This window comes from Monodon monoceros, unplaced genomic scaffold (assembly GCF_005190385.1).
Source record: "Monodon monoceros isolate NGI ecotype Baffin Bay Population unplaced genomic scaffold, NGI_Narwhal_1 Super_Scaffold_6, whole genome shotgun sequence".
NCBI lineage: Eukaryota > Metazoa > Chordata > Mammalia > Artiodactyla > Monodontidae > Monodon > Monodon monoceros.
Window position 1 is genome coordinate 95,720,542 of NW_021703783.1, and position 17,825 is coordinate 95,738,366.

General features: G+C 54.9%; 1 long non-coding RNA gene across 1 annotated transcript in view; it reads left to right on the top strand.

Moving 5' to 3' along the window:
• Positions 1–6,612, top strand: part of LOC114886013 — a 10,159-nt gene extending 3,547 nt beyond the window's left edge. Inside the window, exons 2-3 of the long non-coding RNA XR_003791229.1 lie at positions 2,225–2,340; positions 3,521–6,612. This is a non-coding gene — a long non-coding RNA (uncharacterized LOC114886013). The remainder of the gene's footprint in view (positions 1–2,224; positions 2,341–3,520) is intronic.
• The last annotated feature ends 11,213 nt before the right edge of the window (positions 6,613–17,825 follow it).

The following is a 17,825-nucleotide window of genomic DNA, read 5'->3' on the forward strand; positions in this document are numbered from 1 at the left end:
TGTGTGTGTGTCGATGTGTGATGTCTGGGTGTGTGATGTGAACAGTGTCTCTGTGTGTGGCGCGTGTGTATGTGTGTGTGCTGGGGAGGCTTTGGGCTGAGTCCCCCTTGAGACCTGGCACCGTGGAGGTGCTCCCAGCAGAGGGTAAAGAACCTGACCGTGGAATCAGGTTGCTTCTCACTGGCTGTTTGACTTCGAATGTGCCAGCGACCTCTCAGAACCTTAGTTTCCACATCCGTAAAATGGCCAGAAAACACCTGTCCTGAGAGGCCGTGGTGCAGGTGAGACGGGCAGCGCCCCTCGCACCCCAGCTGTGGGTCACCGGGTCTCCAGGAGAAACGAGAGACCATCAAAACAAAGGTCTTGTTTGTGGACAAATTAGAATGATTTGGGGTCATAAGGCACTGCTTCATTTTAAAGAATCCAACGTGAAACCTCACTTTCTTCCTGAAGAGAGAAGCCAGCTGCGTAAAAGGCCAGGCAGATGGGAAGGCGAGATGATGCCTTTGGGAGTCAGACAAGCCGTTGCCTCCGTGTGTTTGCAGGAGCCGCTGACTGTGTTGAGGGACGGACACGGGCATCGTGGGAGCGGCGGGCAGAGGGCAGGGCATTCGGTCCTGGCATCTGAGGCCGACCCCGCCGCTCCAGGATCACCCCATCTTCAGGCCTTCTGGGTTCCGTCTGCCTCGGGGGCTGCTCCTACCCAGACTCCTTTGCCAGCGTCCCCTGGTCCCTTCCCACACACTTCATCCTCTCCCCAGGTGACTTCCTGGCCCCTGCACGACATGATTCTGTGACAAGCCCCCTTGGCCAAATCCAAGCTGGGATTCAACCCAGGTTTTCCTCCGAGCTCCTCCCCAACTTGTGTGCGGCACCGACATCACCCCATCCACGCTCACAGGCACCTCAGATGGCAGACACTCCACAAGCCACGCCTGCCCCTGGGTCCCCACCTTGGAAAAATCCCACCAGCATCTCCCCAGCGGCTCAGGCCAGAGTCCAGGACACGGTCTTTGGAGCCCCTCACCCCCACCCAACCCACCAGCTGGTCCTGTGGGCTGTCTGCTTCCTTCTCTGCTCCTGCCACAACCCAGCCTGCAAGACAGTGCCAGCCTCTGCTGGACGGCCAGCTCCCTTCCCCTCACTGCCAGGGGTAGCTTTTAAAAAGGCACCTGTCCCTCTCCTGGAGGGCTTCCCTGGTCCTGGGATCAGGAAGCCCACCCCTCACCATGGCCCTGCACATCAGACACCCCCTGCAACTCCCATCCCTCCCCTCCTGTGCTCCCCTTTTCTCCCCACACTCCTGCACCTCGACTTTCCTTCTGGTGCATGAATGCACTGGCTCTCTCTGCCTCAGTGCCTTTGCACATGCCACTCCGGGGCCTGGAACGTTTCCCGATCCCACCTCAATCTCCTCCAACCTCGGCAGCTCACTCTTTTCCATCCTAAAGGTCTCAGCTGCCCAGAGAGGCAGGAGCAAAATACAGAGAGCCATGAATGCCGAGCCGAGGACCTGTCCTTATCCTGCAGGCCACAGGAGCCTCAGAAAGGCTTATGGCTGAGGAGGGCTGCCCAGGTGCCTCTGCAGATGCAGGGCTGAAGGCTGCTGTGGCGGGTGGCGGGAAATAGAGGAGGGGTCCGTGGGGAGCTGTGCCTGGCTCTGGGGGCATCATTGTTCAAGCCCAGCATGTACCCTTCCTGCCCGTACCCTTTACTCTTCTGCCTGGTGGCATTTCTCATGGAGCTCTGGGTCTTTAAACCTCTACATCCTAAAGGTTAATTTTTAATATTGCTTCCACAGGCGCTCTGCATCCTACATTAGATGCCATAAGGTGCTCCAGAGTTTGTCCTTTTCATCTGCAGCTTCTGTCCATAACTCCCCCCTCCTCCTGCTCTACAGAAAGACTCTCTCTCTTTGCTTCCTGCTATGAACTTTTCAAAGCGCTTTCCACATCCGTTCTTGTCCCCTATCGGCGTCTCCATCAGCCAGGTAGAAGGTCAGAAAGGTTCTAAGTTGAAAGGCACCATAGAAGCATTCTGTCCCTTCCCTCGACTTACACGAGGGGACAGTAAAGCTTGGGGAGGCACAAGGCTGCCCAAGGTTAAACAGCAAGCCAGTGGTAGAGGGGGTTGAACGAGCAGCTGTGACTCCCAGCCCAGGCTCTGCTCTGGGCCCTGGGATCCCCAGTAGGACTCAGATTGTCCTTGTTCTTGCTTGGTGCAGTGGGGACAGATGTGACAACAGACTACGTGGTCCTGGCTGTGATGGGAGCGTGGAGCAGGGGAAGAAATCCTCCAGAGGATGGAGGGAGGCGAGTGACCTGAGCAAGGCTTTGAGGGGTGAGTAGGAGCTCGTGGGGAGCTGGGGTAGGGAACCCAGTGAGGCCAGGCTTGCGTGAGCGTCTCATGGGCAGAGATGGAGTCTGATCCATTCTGTGTCCTCAGCCCTGGCCCGGGGCCCAGGCTTTGGTCCAAAATCTCTGGGAAATTAACGTGCCTCCTTGCTCTGGGGCGTTTGCACCTTGCCCGTGGCCATCCGTGGCTCCTGGTCCCCTGGCCCTGGCACCATCCATGCCTCTATGCTCCCTCAGTCTGGGCACTGACCTGGCCCCGTTCCTACTTTACTGCACCCCTGGCGGCCTCAGGTGCCCTGGCCCCTCCCCGCCGCCCTTCCCACTGCCCTAGGGTCAGGACAGAGGTGGCAGGAGGGGGCTGAGGCTCGGGCCAGGGACACACCCAAGCATATGAACGTGCACACAACACACACATACACACACACACGATACACACGTGCGCACACACTATGCCCAAACTACACACCTGCACTTCACATGCACACACACCCCCTCAACACGTATGCTACACGTGTACACCACACCCACACTGCGCACACAGCCACACACACACTGCACCCTCCTGCCCACGTTGTGCACACACACACCCCTGGTCTTGGCCTTTCCAGGCAGGCTTCACAGCCAGGGAGGAGGCCGTCTCTCAAGGACAACATGTTGTGAGTCCGCCAGCCCTCCTGGGGCCTCCCTCTGCCCACCTGGCTCACACCTGGCCCTCCTGGCGCCTGCATCTCTGCATCTCTCACGATGCATGTTCCCCCTTTACACGCCCCTCCCCCCCACAGCCCCCACCCCGCCTCTCCTCTCGTGTGTCCTTCTGGGCTGTGGCCACACGCGTGTCACCCACGTCAGACCCCACAGTGGTCCTTGGTGCTCCCCCTCCCCTGCCTCCCCACATCCACTCACTCCGTAGGTCCCACCTAGTCCACCTCCAAGATACTTCCAAATCAGTCCATTGCTCCCCGTCACCACCCCCCAGCCTCTACCATCCTGGCCTCTTCCCTGGGGCACAGCGGCAGCCTACCCTCGGCCTCCCTGCCTCCACTCCCGCCTCCTACTTAAGCCCTGCCCGGGCCACAGATGGGGGAGCTCCCACCAAACTCCCATCAGACCAAGTTGCCTGATGCTGAAAGCCCTCCGCCCACCCCACGTTTTCCTTAAACTCACAGACACGCTCCCTCACGTCACGAGGCTGCCAGCTGTGAGTCCCATCATTAGCCGGAACAGTGGCTCTTCATGAAGAAGCGGGCAGGTCTCCATCGAATGCACACAGCCACGGGGGCACAGCTGGAGGTGAGAGACGTGACCCCTGGAGTCGTGTAAGTGATGGTGCCGGTCAGGGTCACAGGGACACAGTCACTGGGGTGGTGTTGTAGCGACTGGTGTGTCCACACTTGGGGGCAGGGAAGGTCCAGAAAGGGGCGTCAAAGGCTTGGAGGAGGGTCACTCAGAGGTGCTGGATGGGAGAAGGGGGCCCATTTGCAGGGGGGCTGGGAGCCAAGTGACAGCCGAGGGGCCTGGATCCATAGAAGGCTCTGGCATTCTACCAGCTCCCCAGGACGTGTCAGCGGCGTCTGCCGGCCTGGGGGCAGCGGTCAGGAAGGAGGGCTGGACACAGACAGCAAACCTGAAGACAGATGGGGGCCCCAGGGCGCCTCTGCAGCCGTGTCTCCCTGGCTCTGAGACCACCAGGGCCGGGGATGGCTGTCTCCAGCCTCCCAAATTTCAGACAACCCTAGCCGGCCTCACCAGGGAGTGGGCTCTGGGATGTGAAGACCCCAGGGTGACCAGGCCACAACAGGACAAGCCAGCACCACATCCCCCTGTCTCATCTGTTTGGATGAGTTGTGACATAAACCCTCGGCAAACTCCAGCTGAGCAGGGGACATTTGGCAGGGAGCTCTTCTCCCACCCACAAAGTGAGCAGAGACAAGGAAAGGGGGTACTTTGGGGGTCTTTCCTATGAGTGGGGTGCTGGATTAGGTCCTCTGCACACCCTCTCAGATTCCGTCTTCACTATCCACCCCCCTGCCAGGTGGGGATTATTTGCTCCCCCACCAATGTCTACGCTGCAGCTCAGAGAGGTAAAGCAATTTGCCCAAGGATGCACAGCTGGGCAGCCCAGAACCTGGTGCCAGCCCAGCCCAGGGGGCTCCCGGGATGCAGCACCCAGAGATTCCCAAAGCCATGCTCCCAGAACCCAGGGCAGGATGGAACCACTCCCAGATCTCGCGGCCAAAGTGATCTGGCAGCGGGCTCTCCCCAGCACCCTGTGGGTGCCTTAGAAACAACTGGAAGACCATCCTGGAAGGCGCTGAGGAGGAGGGGGGAGGGGGTGCCCTCTTGGCCCACAGGCAAGTGCAGGTTTCCGTCGTTCCGACGGGGCTGGAATGCTCACATCGGGAGACATTTGCTGCACCAACGAGCATCTATTCTCGGAAGCAAATATTTTAGCAGCTAAAGCCAGAGTGTTAATGGCGGGGATGGGGGAGCAGGATAAAGAAGGAAAGCTTCCGTGGTCCCCCCTGACCCGCACCGATGGAGATAAATTCCTTCTTCCCCTGCCCTGATCTGGGAGCTGGGCCTGGGAAGAGTCCTTGAAATAAAGGGTCTGGGGGAACATAACAGTCATAAGCCCAAACACGACTTCCCTCCCTGGTGACCCCGCTTTCTCTGGTCACACCTGCTGCAGCCCAGAGGGCGATTCTATGGAATTCCTGTCCAATTGCCATAAAGGAGCATCCTCCTTTCTTGGGGGTAATGATCCCCGAGATTCGCCCAGGCCTTCATGGAAACATCTCTTTGTTAATTGCTCAGGCGAGCTGGCATCTTTGTTTACACAGTAGCTACCGCAGTTACTGGGTTACAGAATTTTAATTGATTTCAAACTTGGGAGCTGGGTGGGCCGTGTGGGTCTCCTCCAGGCTGGGTGGCCAGGTGCAAGGGCAGGATTGCAGGAGCCCCTCCCAGGGTTTGAGCGGCCGCCTGGCAGTGTGCCCCCGGGAATGGGGGCGCCACAGGGCTGATCTCCTGCTCTGTGCCAGGCTCCTAGTGGGCACCATCTCCGTCCTCCTGATGCCCCTGTTTTCACAGACAAGCAAACAGGCTTGGCAGGAGCGAGTGACTGGCCCAAGGTCACAGGGCCTGTGGATCTGGTTGGCTGGACCCAAGGCCCTCACTCCCCACCTCCCCACCCCTGCCCTGGCTGAGCTGCATCCTGGACCCAGAGACAGTGGGTCTAGTTCATTCTGGAAGTGCATTTTCAGTGATTTCCCCAAAACCTTCCCTGAGGTCTATTCTCCCTGTGGCTGAACACCTTGATTTTCCAGGCAAAGCAAGTGGAGGGCCAGGATCGATTTCTTGCCCATCACCGGCCAGCGTTCCTTGCGGGCAGGGCTGATCCTGTCTCACCTTTCTACCCCCAGCACTTAGCACAGCCGTGACCTAGTGCCGACCTTGGATAAAGTACTGGCTGAATAAATGAGGGGGTTAAGTGTGCCGGGGCTGCAGCTGCACAGCAATGCGGACTGTTTCAGGGAAGGAGGAGCAGGATGGAGCCGGAGAGTTTGCAAAGGGACGTCCGAGCTGTTTCCTCGGGGTCTGAGACCCAGACATGTGACAGGGAGGGCTGACCAGGCTCTCTGCCTTCTCACACCCCCTGCTTTCTCCGTGCCCAGAAGAACCAGGACCTGGAAAGGGTGGATGCATCTCCCTCCAGCTTGTTTCTTGTCCCAGCTACTGCTGCCCGGGACGCCTGCCTACGGATGTCCCAGGGAACGCCGGGACCCTGCTTTCACAAGCACCTAAGAACATGTTTGCTTCTCCACAGTACGGGGCACAAACCACTGGGGCAAGCAGATCTGAGCCATGTATAGCGATGAGCTGGTAAACATTTAATGACCTGTTCTCCGGCGGGGAAGCCCTGATTTGTAGCATCTGCTGCCCATGTCCGTGGTGTAAATACTGCCAATATGACGTAGCTGACTGCAGAGTTGGGGAGAGATGGGTGGAAGCCACCATCATGCACGTTTGCATCACACAGATACAACAGACCTAAAACCTCAAAAGCGTAGAAAGTAGCCGATGTAGCAATGCAATTAGGAAGTGAAGAGTTTCAAGTATCTATTACTTTTGTGTTTAATAAAATTTATTTAATTGGAAGTTTATAACATTGAATTTTTATAGTGGTTTAACTACGGGCTCTGAAAATTTCTCAGAATTTAACTGTCAGTGCTGCTGAGGTGGCCCCAGCAACTCTTGGATACGTTTATGGATTTGTTTTATGTGTATTAGGAAAAATGTAACTTTTTAAAAAATTGAAGTATAGTTGAGTTACAATGTTGTATTAGTTTCCAGTGTACAGCAAAGTGATTCAGTTATACATATATATTCTTTTTCATATTCTTTTCCATTATGGTTTATCCCAGGATATTGGATATAGCTCCCTGTGCTCTACAGTAGGACCTTGTCATTTATCCATCCTATATATAATAGTTTGCATCTCCTAATCCCAAACTCCTAACTTACCCCTCCCCGCCCCTTTCCCTTTTGGTAACCAGAAGTTTGTTTTCTATGGCTGTGAGTCTATTTCTGTTTCATAAATAAGTTCATTTGTGTTGTATTTTAGATTCTACACATAAGTGATATCACGTGGTGTTTGTCTTTCTCTTTCTGACTTACTACACTTAGTTTGATAATCTCTAGGTCCAACCATGTTGCTGCAAATGGCATTATTTCATTCTTTTTTATGGCTGAGTAATATTCCATTGCATACATATACCATATCTTCTTTATCCATTCCTCTGACTATGGACACTTAGGTGGCTTCCATGTCTTGGCTGTTGTAATTTGTGTTGCCATGAACATTGGGGTGCATGTATTTTTTGAATTAGAGTTTTAGTCTTTTCCAGGTATATGCCCAGGAGTGGGATTGCTGGATCGTATGGTAGGTCTATTTTTAGTTTTTTAAGGAACCTCTATACTGTTCTCCATAGTGGCTGCACCAATTTACATTCCCACCAATAGTGTAGGATGGTTCCCTGGAAATATGTAAAGATATGATTGCTTAGAGCAAGTCTGAGTTTTCTAACAAAAAAAAAAATGGCTTGATTTAAGATCAATTAAAACTGTGGTAAGGGAGAGAGATACACAGTCAAGAGGAACACCTAGCAGCTGAAGTTTGGGAAAGAAATGTTGTTGATGGAAATGGCTTCAATTATCACCTGTCTTGGGGGCACAGTAAAATAAGTGGGCAACCCGCAGGAGAGGAAATACAATTAATTAACAGATGAAAGGAAAGGTGTTCAACCTCATTAATAATAAAAAAAAAATGCAAACCCCCGTGCTGGAGAGGGGGCTGTGAAGTGAGCATCCTAAGAAGATGCTGGGGGTGACAGTCCCTTTGGGAATGAGGCTGGCACCTATATAAAGAGCCATAACACTGTCACATCCTTAGACTCAATAATTTGCCGGCCTGGAATCTATCCAGAGGAAATAATTCAGAAAAGGGAAAACCATAAACACTTAAAGGTGTTTGTTGCCACCCCTGATTTTCTAGAGTATGTGCCTCCCCTGCAATGTTTTTTGTCACAGTAAAAAAAACTGTAAGCTGTATAAATGCCTTGTTGTAGGGGAATGGCTAAATTAACGCCAGCATATGGAATCTGGACTACTTGGGAGCTGCTAAAACGATATTTAGAAAAATTAAGTCAAAACCACAGGACAATGGCTAATTTAATGTTAGGTGAATAAAATTAGAATGCAAAATGATGTGCACAGTCATCCCCTGGCCATAACCATGGGGGATACATCCCAAGACCCCCAGTGGGTACTTGAAACTTCAGAGAGAACCAAACCCTACGTATATTATGTTTTCTTCTATACGTACATACCTGTGATAAAGTTTAATTTAGAAATTAGGCACAGTAAGTATAAGGCACATTTAACAACAATGACTACTAATAAAATGGAACAATTATAACAATACACTGTAATAAAAGTTATGTGAGAGTGGTCTCTCTCTCTCTCTCTCAAAATACCTTATTGTACAAATTTAATGCCTTTTCCATCTTAATGAAGCACTTATGAGGCACTGTGGCCGTTACTTTTGCAGTTTGAGGTGTGACAGCAAAACTATCAAATTTCTTTTTCCTTTTTCACAGCGTCACGGGTAGAAGATTCGTTCTTGCCGTAGATCTTAGCAAGATCTTAGCTATTTTTCTTTCCACCCTGAGAACTTGCATCCTTTCACTTAAAGGATCCACTTTGTGGCTTCCCTTTGGCACAACTGACTTGTCAGCATCACTGCACTTGCTCCGAGAGGCCGTTATTAAGTAGATAAGAGTCACTTGAACACAAGCCCTGTGACACCGCAACTGCCCATCTGATAACCAAGAGGGTTACTAAGTGACTGATGGACGGGACACCCTGGACAACGGGATGTTTCACATCCGGGGCAAGATGGATTGAGATTTTATCACGCTACTCAGAATGGTGTGCAATTTAAAACTTATGAATTCTTTATTTCTGGAAGCTTCCATTTAATATTTTCAAATCGAGGTTGACAACAGGCAACTGAAACCGGATAAAGTGAAACTTTGGATAAGGGGGAAACACTGTACGTCATTATTGGAAGAGTGTAAAAGCACGTGCATAAGAAAGCAGAAAATGCAAAACACCTGTGCATGTTGGGGGGTTCTGTGGCTTCTCTTGTCTACTTTTACTCTTTGCACTAATAACACACCAATAATTACGATGAGCATTTATGGTGGCCACTGTCACATGCCAGGCCCTGTTCTAATCCTTGCAGTCGCCCCGCAGGGTTGGTCTACTGGTACATTTTACAGATGGGAAAACTGAGGCTCAGAGAAGTGAAATAATTTGCCTGAGGTTCCCCACTAGCAAGTGGAGGCACCGTCTGAACCCCAGGTCGATACTGCGTCCAGATCAGAGAGGGCTTGGTCTGCCGGTACCTGGAGCCCCAGACCTCATGCTCTTTTGGAGGACCCTCAGGGTCCTGCCCCAGGGATGGGTAAGGCCTGACTTGCACAGGGAGCCTGTCATCAGGTCCAGCATGGGGCTGGGTCCTTTGTGAGCACCATCTCAGGGTGTAGCTCTCACAGCGGGAGAAGTACCGGGGGAGACCCTGCTTCCCATTCCAAGAATGTGGGCTTTGGAGTCAGCTAGACCTGGGTGTGAATTCTGCCTCAGCGGCTGTGCAGCTCTGGGAAAGTTGCTAACTCTCGCCGAGGCTCAGTTTCCTCCTCCATGCACGGAGTTCAGGGTGGCCAAGCTGGTCCATGCACGGAGTTCAGGGTGGCCAAGCTGGTCCATGCACGGAGTTCAGGGTGGCCAAGCTGGTCCATGCACGGAGTTCAGGGTGGCCAAGCTGGGGACGTGAACTGGCACCGTCTGCAGCTGCTTCGCTCACCAGTTCCTCAGTAAATGGGAGCTCCTTTTATTAACAATAACGATGCAATTCACTCATCGGTCTGACATTTACTAGGTGCCTAATATGTGCCAGGCTCCGGGCAGAAGAAGATGCATTCACTCAACACTTATTTATTGAGCGCCTACTTCTAGGTGCTGGGGGCACGGCTGGGCACAAGACAGACCAATCCCAGCTCTCCCGGGGTTCCTTACAGCAGAGGAGACAGCAGACAAGAAAGCAAACACAACAGAGGTGGTGGGCTCTATGTAGAAACCGAAAGAGAAATAGGGGGAGTAGAGGGGGATGGTGGGGTGGGAAGGCTGTTGCTATCATATAAACCTTGGCCAGGGAGGGCATCTTGGAGGAGGTGACATCTGGGCAGGAACCTGGTGGAAGGGAGAGAGAGCAAGCCATGCAAATATCTGGGAGGAGAGCTTTTCAGGCAGAGGGAGTGGCAGGTACAAAGGCCCTGAGGTAGGGGTGAGCTTGGCAAGCTCCGGGAGCCGCAAGGAGGCCAGTGTGGCTGCATCAAGTGGGGGAGAGGAAGACAGAGGGGCTGGGGAGGGGTGTCATGTCAAGCTGCGAGCCAGTGAAAGAATTTTCTCCCCCAGTGAGAAAGGCATCGGTGGGTTCTGATTCACATTTGAAAGGGATCGTTCTGCTGCTCCATGTGGTTGGGGGGCGGGGGGGGGGTTGGGAGGCAGAGGATAGAAGCAGGGAGAGAATTAGGAGGCGTTGTCTCGACCCTGGTGGGAAGATGGACTGGAACGGTTGGTCTTGGGAGAGGGGTGCGGAGGGAGGGTTCTGGGCTCGTTCAGGTATCGCTCACAGGACGTGTGAAACGGGAAAGAGGGGGTGGGGTCAGCTTGGCTCCGCGGGAGGGGGCGGGGGTCCCTGGATGTGCTGGTCTGTCTGCCGTGTCTACTGAACATCCAGGTGAGTCTGGAGTCGGGGGAGACGCGGGTGGAGACAGACCCGGGGTCAGGTACAGGGAGACAAGACTGTAAATGTGGGCCGGGTGGGGTTCCTGGGGCGGGGGGTGGAGATGGGAAAAAGAGGCTCAAGGAAGGGCCCTCCAGTGTCTAAGGCTGCAGACACGAGGAGGGAGCAGTGAAGTGGACTGAGGTGGGGCCAGTGAGAGGCCGGGAGCTACGATGGGGTAGTGCCCAGGACCCGGGGCTCCCCAGGGCTCCTCACTTTTCCTCAGCCTTTTCCCTCCTCTGGGACGTTGCCAAGCTGCTCTCTCTGCCCTTTCTCCACTTCCAGAAAACTCCTACTCATCCAATGAAACCCTTCCTTGTGTTGATCGCTGTCTGGTACTCAGCCGAAAGGGCTGTGGACCCTGGGGACAGCTGACTGCCATCTTCAACACTGCAGAAAGCCTGCCACACCTCGATGTGATGCCGGGGAGAGATGAAAAACATTTGTACAGCAATTTCTATATGTCAGGCTCTTCCCACGTCTCATTTAGCCAGACAGCACCTTGTGAGGCTGATTTTAATCACCCTGCTTTCCAGGTGAGGGCAGTTCGGCTAAATCATGTGCTGGAGGTCCTCTGGCCACCAAGAAGCAGGGGAGCAAGATTTGAACCCAGGTCTGCCAGCCTCCAAGAGCCTCTGCCCCTCACCACTCTGCTTCCTGCCTGTAAAGAAATAGAGTTTCGTAGCAGGTGGAGTTGTTCAGACACAGGCAGCTGGCTTCGGAGGAGTGAGCCCTCCATCACTGGGTAGCACACGCCTGGGCAGGGATGGGCAGGGGGTTTCAGTGCCAACACCGGAAACCCTCTCGTCCTGGAGGCCAAGGGACCGGGGCACGAGAAGAGCGATGCTCTGAGAGGTGGGAGGTCAGAAGCCCCCAGGTAGCCAGAGACAAGGAAGTGCGTCATGGAGTGACGGACCATCTCTCAAGGCACAATGAATGCAGCCATTAAAGCACTGCTCATGAAAAGTTCTCAATAACACGGGCAGCTCGCCATGACATAATGTTGAATTAAAAACCCAAGACACACAATTTTCTGGGCGAAGGCAACAGCTATAAAGCGAAATGATGTGCTGACGACAAGAGAGGGCTGGAGGGGAGAAAGGGCCGCGTTTGGTGGTGTGGGCATTGGTCCCTTCCTCGCGTGCTCTCCACTGAGCATGGGCAATTTTATGGTGAAAAATTTGGCATGAAAAGAAAGGAAACTGTCACAGCTACTTGGTGGAGGGCTGAGGTGGAGGAAATAATAATCAAGACCAGAGATAAGGGGCCCCGTGCTCTGGCTCCAGGCGGCCCTGCCTCTCCATGCATCTCATCATCCCCTCCCAAAGAAGACCCTAAGCCTTGAGAGACAGGGAGGGGGCAGGGAGGGGGCGAGATGTTGCAGGAATTGTCCAGGTCACATGACTCAGGAGGGCAGCCGTGGGATTTGAACTCAGGACTGCCCCTCCCAACTGCTTCATCCACCCCCTTCCCTTCTGCTCCAATATCACAATTTACTCCCTGGTATGAGTGGGAAAATCCACCAGCATAGCCCCAGGTCCCTTTGAACGTGGACTGTTTGGTTCTTTTTTCTGGACCCTGGAGGCTGGTGCCTTCAAGGGCTGGGTTGGGGTCTCTGTTGGGGTTTATCGCCCTCGAGGAAGGGAGAGAGCAGAAAAAGAGAAGGCCTTGAGCACCGGAAGACTTTCTGGGGGGCGTTTCTGGCTTCTTGTGGAATATTATTAGCAAAGGGGGTTTCACTAGAAGAAGAATCTATCTGATAATTCTATCAGAGAAAAGAGCCCTGAGTCGCACTCTGTTCCTGGACAGCTGCTCCCTTCGGAGACCTCGTGGGCCTGACCCCTCACCTGGCCCTTTGCACGTGCTGTTTTTCCTACCAGCAACACACTCCCGGCTTTTTCTTTTTTTTGCCTAACTCTTACTCATCCTTAAAGATCATTCCAGCCGCCACCTCCTCCAGGGAACTCTCCCTGATGCCCAGGATGGGCAGGTGTCTCCTCTGGGCTCCCTTTGATCAGATCTGATCACTCATTTCCTCTGTCTGCACATGAGTCAGTCTGACTGTGTGTCCAGGTGCCCAACTCAGAGACTGGCACAGGATAGGAGTGGGGGAGATCGGCTCCCATCCCTGCCCCTCTCTGGACCAGAACTGGACCCTATACCCCGTCTTCCTCCTGGCCCCTCCCCCTGCCCTTGGCCCTGCCCTGGCTGGAGCCTGCAGCAGGGAGCTACTCCCTGCCCAAGGCTTCAGGGGCATGCAGAGGCCCTCAAGCTCTATCTCCTGACTCCTGCCTTCCCTCATCTGGCTCTCTGGCCAAGGGCACCAGGCTGAAGACCCGGGCCTGACACTGCCTGGGTTCAAGTGCTGAGTCTGCAGGTGACCAGCTGGGTGACCTTGGACCAGTTACCTAACCTCTCTGTGCCTTCGTTGTCTTGTCTGTAAAATGAGGATTTGTCAAATAAGTGTTTGGGAGCTGGGAGGGAGGCATTGAATCAAGCAAACGAAACCCTCATTCTTATGTTCTAGCGGGGCTGGGGCAGGAACATAGCGCACCCGATCTGAGCGCTGGAATGACACCCGGCTGCACCCCTGCTCAAGGGTTGCTGTTATTTTAAATTCACTCCCCAGCACCAAACCCAAGCGTTCCCTCTTGGGCTAACTGCCCCGCCCCCGTACCCCCCATCCCCCTGCCGGCTCTTCTCCACTGAGAAGTCTGGCTTTCTGCCCTCTCCAGGGTAAGGAGGCACAGGCCAGCCGGTGAGGGGCGAGGGGACATTCCCCAGGAATAGCATCAACGCTCCCTGCAGCCCTACTGTGTGCTCAGCCCTGGGCTGGGCCTTTCCGTGTGTCCTCCTTCACCTCTCATCACCATTGTCCAGAGTAGATACTGAGACTCAGAGAGGGCCAGCGGCTCACCTAAGGACACACAGCACGTGAGGCCTCTGGCCTAGGCTTTCTGTCACCCCTCATCCCTCATGGTACGCCCTGGTCGTGGAGCATCACTAATGAACAAACACTCTCCTGGGTTTTCACCAAAGCCGTGTGAACAAGGTGAAAACAGGGAGAGCTGGCAGAGGGTGCCTTCCTGTGTCAACTAGGCAGGGTGGGAGGAAGCCAGGGCCCAGCCGGGAAAGACAGGGGTCAGAGGGGACAGGGCCAGAGTGTCCTGATCCAGCTGGAAGCCCTAAGCATTTGAAACTCCAGCCCCACTTGGGACAGTCACTGTTTTCTGAATTCCGATCACGGAGGCCTCCTTGGTATTTGATGTGATGCCAAGGAAAGAAGATACCTGGTCCTCTCCCTTTGTCTCCTAATTTTCTGGAATTTCTCGCTGTTGGCTGGTGTCCCTGCAGAAACCGTACACCAGAAACTCTGGCCGCAGACCCAGCAAAAAAGTGACGCCTGGGCTTTGCCAGGGGGGAGGCTCTGGGGTTGGGTGAACTCCAGGGACCCCACGGGGAGGCACGGGTGAGATCTGCAATGAGCTGTGAGGGTTCTAGGTGGGGGAGGGAGGAGGTGGGAGAGTGATGGGCTGAGAGGGGAGACCCCGAACGAACATCAGGAAAGAACGTCTGGTTCTCCCACACGAAATCTGCAAAAGTCAAGTGATTTCAAGGGTCACCGGGGCCATTTTTCAAGCTGCTCCCTCTGTCCGAGGTGACTTTTCCATTGTGTGCCAACCAGGTGACCTCCCCTTACCTCCTCAGGTCTGGCGCAACATCGCCTCCTCTTCCAGGAAGCATGCCCTGACTCCTCCCTCCCCTGCAGTTCATCGTGGGCTCTTCTGGGTCCTCTGGGCACTTCATGTTACTGTGGCTGTTCTCTCAAGTGATGGGACACTTCCTTGCAAACAAGCCCCTCCCTGGCTGGAGGCTTTCTTGGCTGACCAGGTGGACCAGGGGGAGCTGCTCCTCTACTGCCCAGGGGGCCAGGTAATTCAGCATCCCCCTGGACTCCAGAGCCAGACCCCCAGGCCTCCAGGGCTCCTTCTGCCAATCTGGGCCTTGAAGTCAGGCAGCCTGCCCTACAGAGAAGCTCCCAGCTCTAACGGCCGCGGCTCTGTCCCCTAGTCAAGGGCTGGTCCCCAGGCTGGCAGCATCAGCATCTCCCAGGAGCTTGTCTACAAATGCAGAATCCCAGGCCCACCCCAGACCATGCACATCAGAATTTGCAAGTTTAACAGGACCCTGGGGGATTGAATACCCATTAAAGATTGAGATACACAAACAACCCCCTTCCCAGGCCCAGTCAGGAATTTTCTCTTGGGAAGGCTTGGGGGCTGGGCAGCCTCCTGTCTCTCCTCCAGTCACCACCCCATCTCAGCACTCTAGGCCTGACCAGGGACCCTGACCTCAAGGAAGGTTTTGAAGGATGAATAGGAGTTCCTCAGGGAGATGCGGAAGAAGAGCATTCTGGGAAGAGAATTGTGTGCAAAAGCAGGGAGGTGTGAATCAGCAAGAGCTGGAGGGGAACCAGGCCTCGAATGGAAGGCGTGAGGCAGGGATGAGGGATGAGGTGGGAGGGGAAGACTGCACAGCTTTCCTTGGTGGGGAAGATAGAAGCCCCTGTAGTCCTATCTTGCTGTGGGGTGTGAGGCTCTGAGGTTGGCAGGGGCTGTGGCAGTTGGCTCAGGGTCGTACTTAGTTCCGAGAGACTGTGGACTAGGGAGATCCTGGCTTAAGTCCATGGACTTACTGTGTGGCCGTGGGCAAGTCACTTAGCCTCTCTGGGCCTGTGTTTGCTCATCTGTAAAAGGGGATGGTAAAGCTGTGCGGCTCAGTTCCCAGGGTGGGTATTACAAGGACCAAGGGAAATAATGATTGGTGGTGGGGAGGGAGTCTAAACTGTAAGTGTATCCGTGGTTCCCAGCGCTCGACCTGCTCCCATGCATGCATCTTAGAGGGAGGTGAGCAGCAGCCTGAGGCTTCAGAGAGAGTGAGATAGGCTGCGGAGGGCCTTGGGGGCCAGGTTAGGAGCTGAAACCCTCTCGGGGGGTGGGGAGGTGGGACAAACCAGAGGGAGTGAGGCAGGGACAACGGGGGGCTGGGGTCCTGAGAGGGCAGCCAGAACCTCATCTGGTCCTGAGACCTCCCTGTGAGGCGAGGCTGTGATTGTCCCCATTTTACAGATGAGGAAACCGAGGCTCAGACAGGTCTTGAGGAGTCAAGCTGGGATTCAAAGCCAGATGTGTCTGACCTGGAGCCCCTGCTTGCTCCCCTGGGCCCGTAACAGTGACAATGACGCACACAAGCGTCGAGGCAGCTGGGATGACACCGTGCCTCGGGGACCCCTCCCCCTGAAGCTGCAGTGAGGACCCTGGGTGGTACCTGCAGCACCCCAGGCCACCTCCCTTTTGTCCTTTAGCTCCGCTGCACGCCTGGGGGGCTGTAGCGATAAAGCACGCAGCGTGAGGATTAGGGTGATGTGTCAGGGCTCACTCCAGCTCTGCTGCTGCTGTGTCAATCAGACAGCATTTGCTGAGCACCTACTATGTGCCCTGAACACCAGAGACAAGATGCCTGCGGTGGGCGTAGGTTCCAGCCCAGGGGAACTGTAGTACAATAATAGAGATGTGATTCACCAGAAGGTAGACCCGGAGCTGGGGCAAAAAGAAAGTCAGGTGGAGGGAGAGGCAGGGGAGGGCAGCAGGAAGGGGGAGCACAGCCCAGAGTTGCCCTCCTGCCGCCTGGGAGCCGGCAGGGGTGCGACGAGGGCCGAGGTGAAACGTTCCCTAAGCTCGGGAGATAAACCAGAGCGTGTCAAGTGAGCAAAGGAGACATCATGAGCAGAAAAGCAGGGCACCTTGTCACCACTTTCCGGGAGGCAATGAGCCATGGAGGTGCGGGCACCAGGGAAGGCTGAGTCCATGGGATTTTAGCAGAAAACTTTGCAGTCCGAGGTCATTATGTTCTAAACGAAGGGAAAGCCAGCTTCTCCGTGAAATTAACTGAAAGCGGCTGCGCTTCATCCCCTCGGACCGCACCTCCCCACCCCCGGATCCAGGCCGGGTCCATAACTCAGTGACCGTGGGCTCCGAGGCAGGGGCACCACAATGCCATCCCGAGTGGTGATGCAGTTTGGGCCTGGCCCTGCCAGGCAGCAAGGAAATGGCGTTTCCGGTGATGGGGATGGATGGAGTGTGGGTCTGCGGGGACCACGGAGGCAGGCACGACCTCCGATACTGCTCTTGAAGTGGCATCGTGGGGGCTGCCTCAGTCCGCGCGTCACCAGAGAATCTTCTGACAAAGAGGTTCATTCCCCCTCCCGTGGATGAGGCCACCTCTCCAGAGGCTCTGCGAGTCTCAGCAGAGAGGCCATGGGCCCTGGGGTGGGACCCTGCATCAGTCTCCCCTTCTCTGGCTGACCCGGGCAAGTCAATGAACTCCTCCGAGCCCCCCAGTTTCCACATCTGAAAATGGGGCTCAACAGCCCTACAGAACAAGCGGCATGTGGCTGGCCTCTGTGGGGCACGGGGTGAATGCTGTTCCCGCCCCCCCCATCAACCCTGGCAGGGCAGGACCCCTACCACGTTTATTTACCCAAACGTGAAATGATCTCAAGAATCGCGGGCACTTGAGGACCAGGTACCAGGCCTGTACAAGGATCAGCCCGTTTAATTCTCAGGATGATTATGACCCCTGGTGCTTACATGGGGAAACCGAGGCAGGGGCCGGTGGAACGGGCTGCCCAAGGTCGCAGAGCCTCCAAGTGGCACAGGTGGGCCTTGAACCTGGGCCGTCTGAGTCCCGGCCCCAGCACACGTGCTGCTTCTCATAACGCCCACGGTGATGATAGCGCTAAAAACATCCCCTTAAGAAGGCTGATGGCTTTATGGCCGAGCGGTGCCCACCTGGCTGACGGAGCCGGTGTGGGTGCCTGGCACATGGTCGGCACTGAGCAACGGCTACTGCCGTCTGCTTCCTGTCCTCCCATCTTGTTTCTTTCTGTGTCTCTGTGCCCTGAGCGCCTGACACTGAGTAGATCAATGCCGGCTGCCTGGAGGAGGGTGCAGGGAGCAGCGCCCACAGCCTCCTTCGTGGGTTTCTGAGTGTTCGCTGAGCCC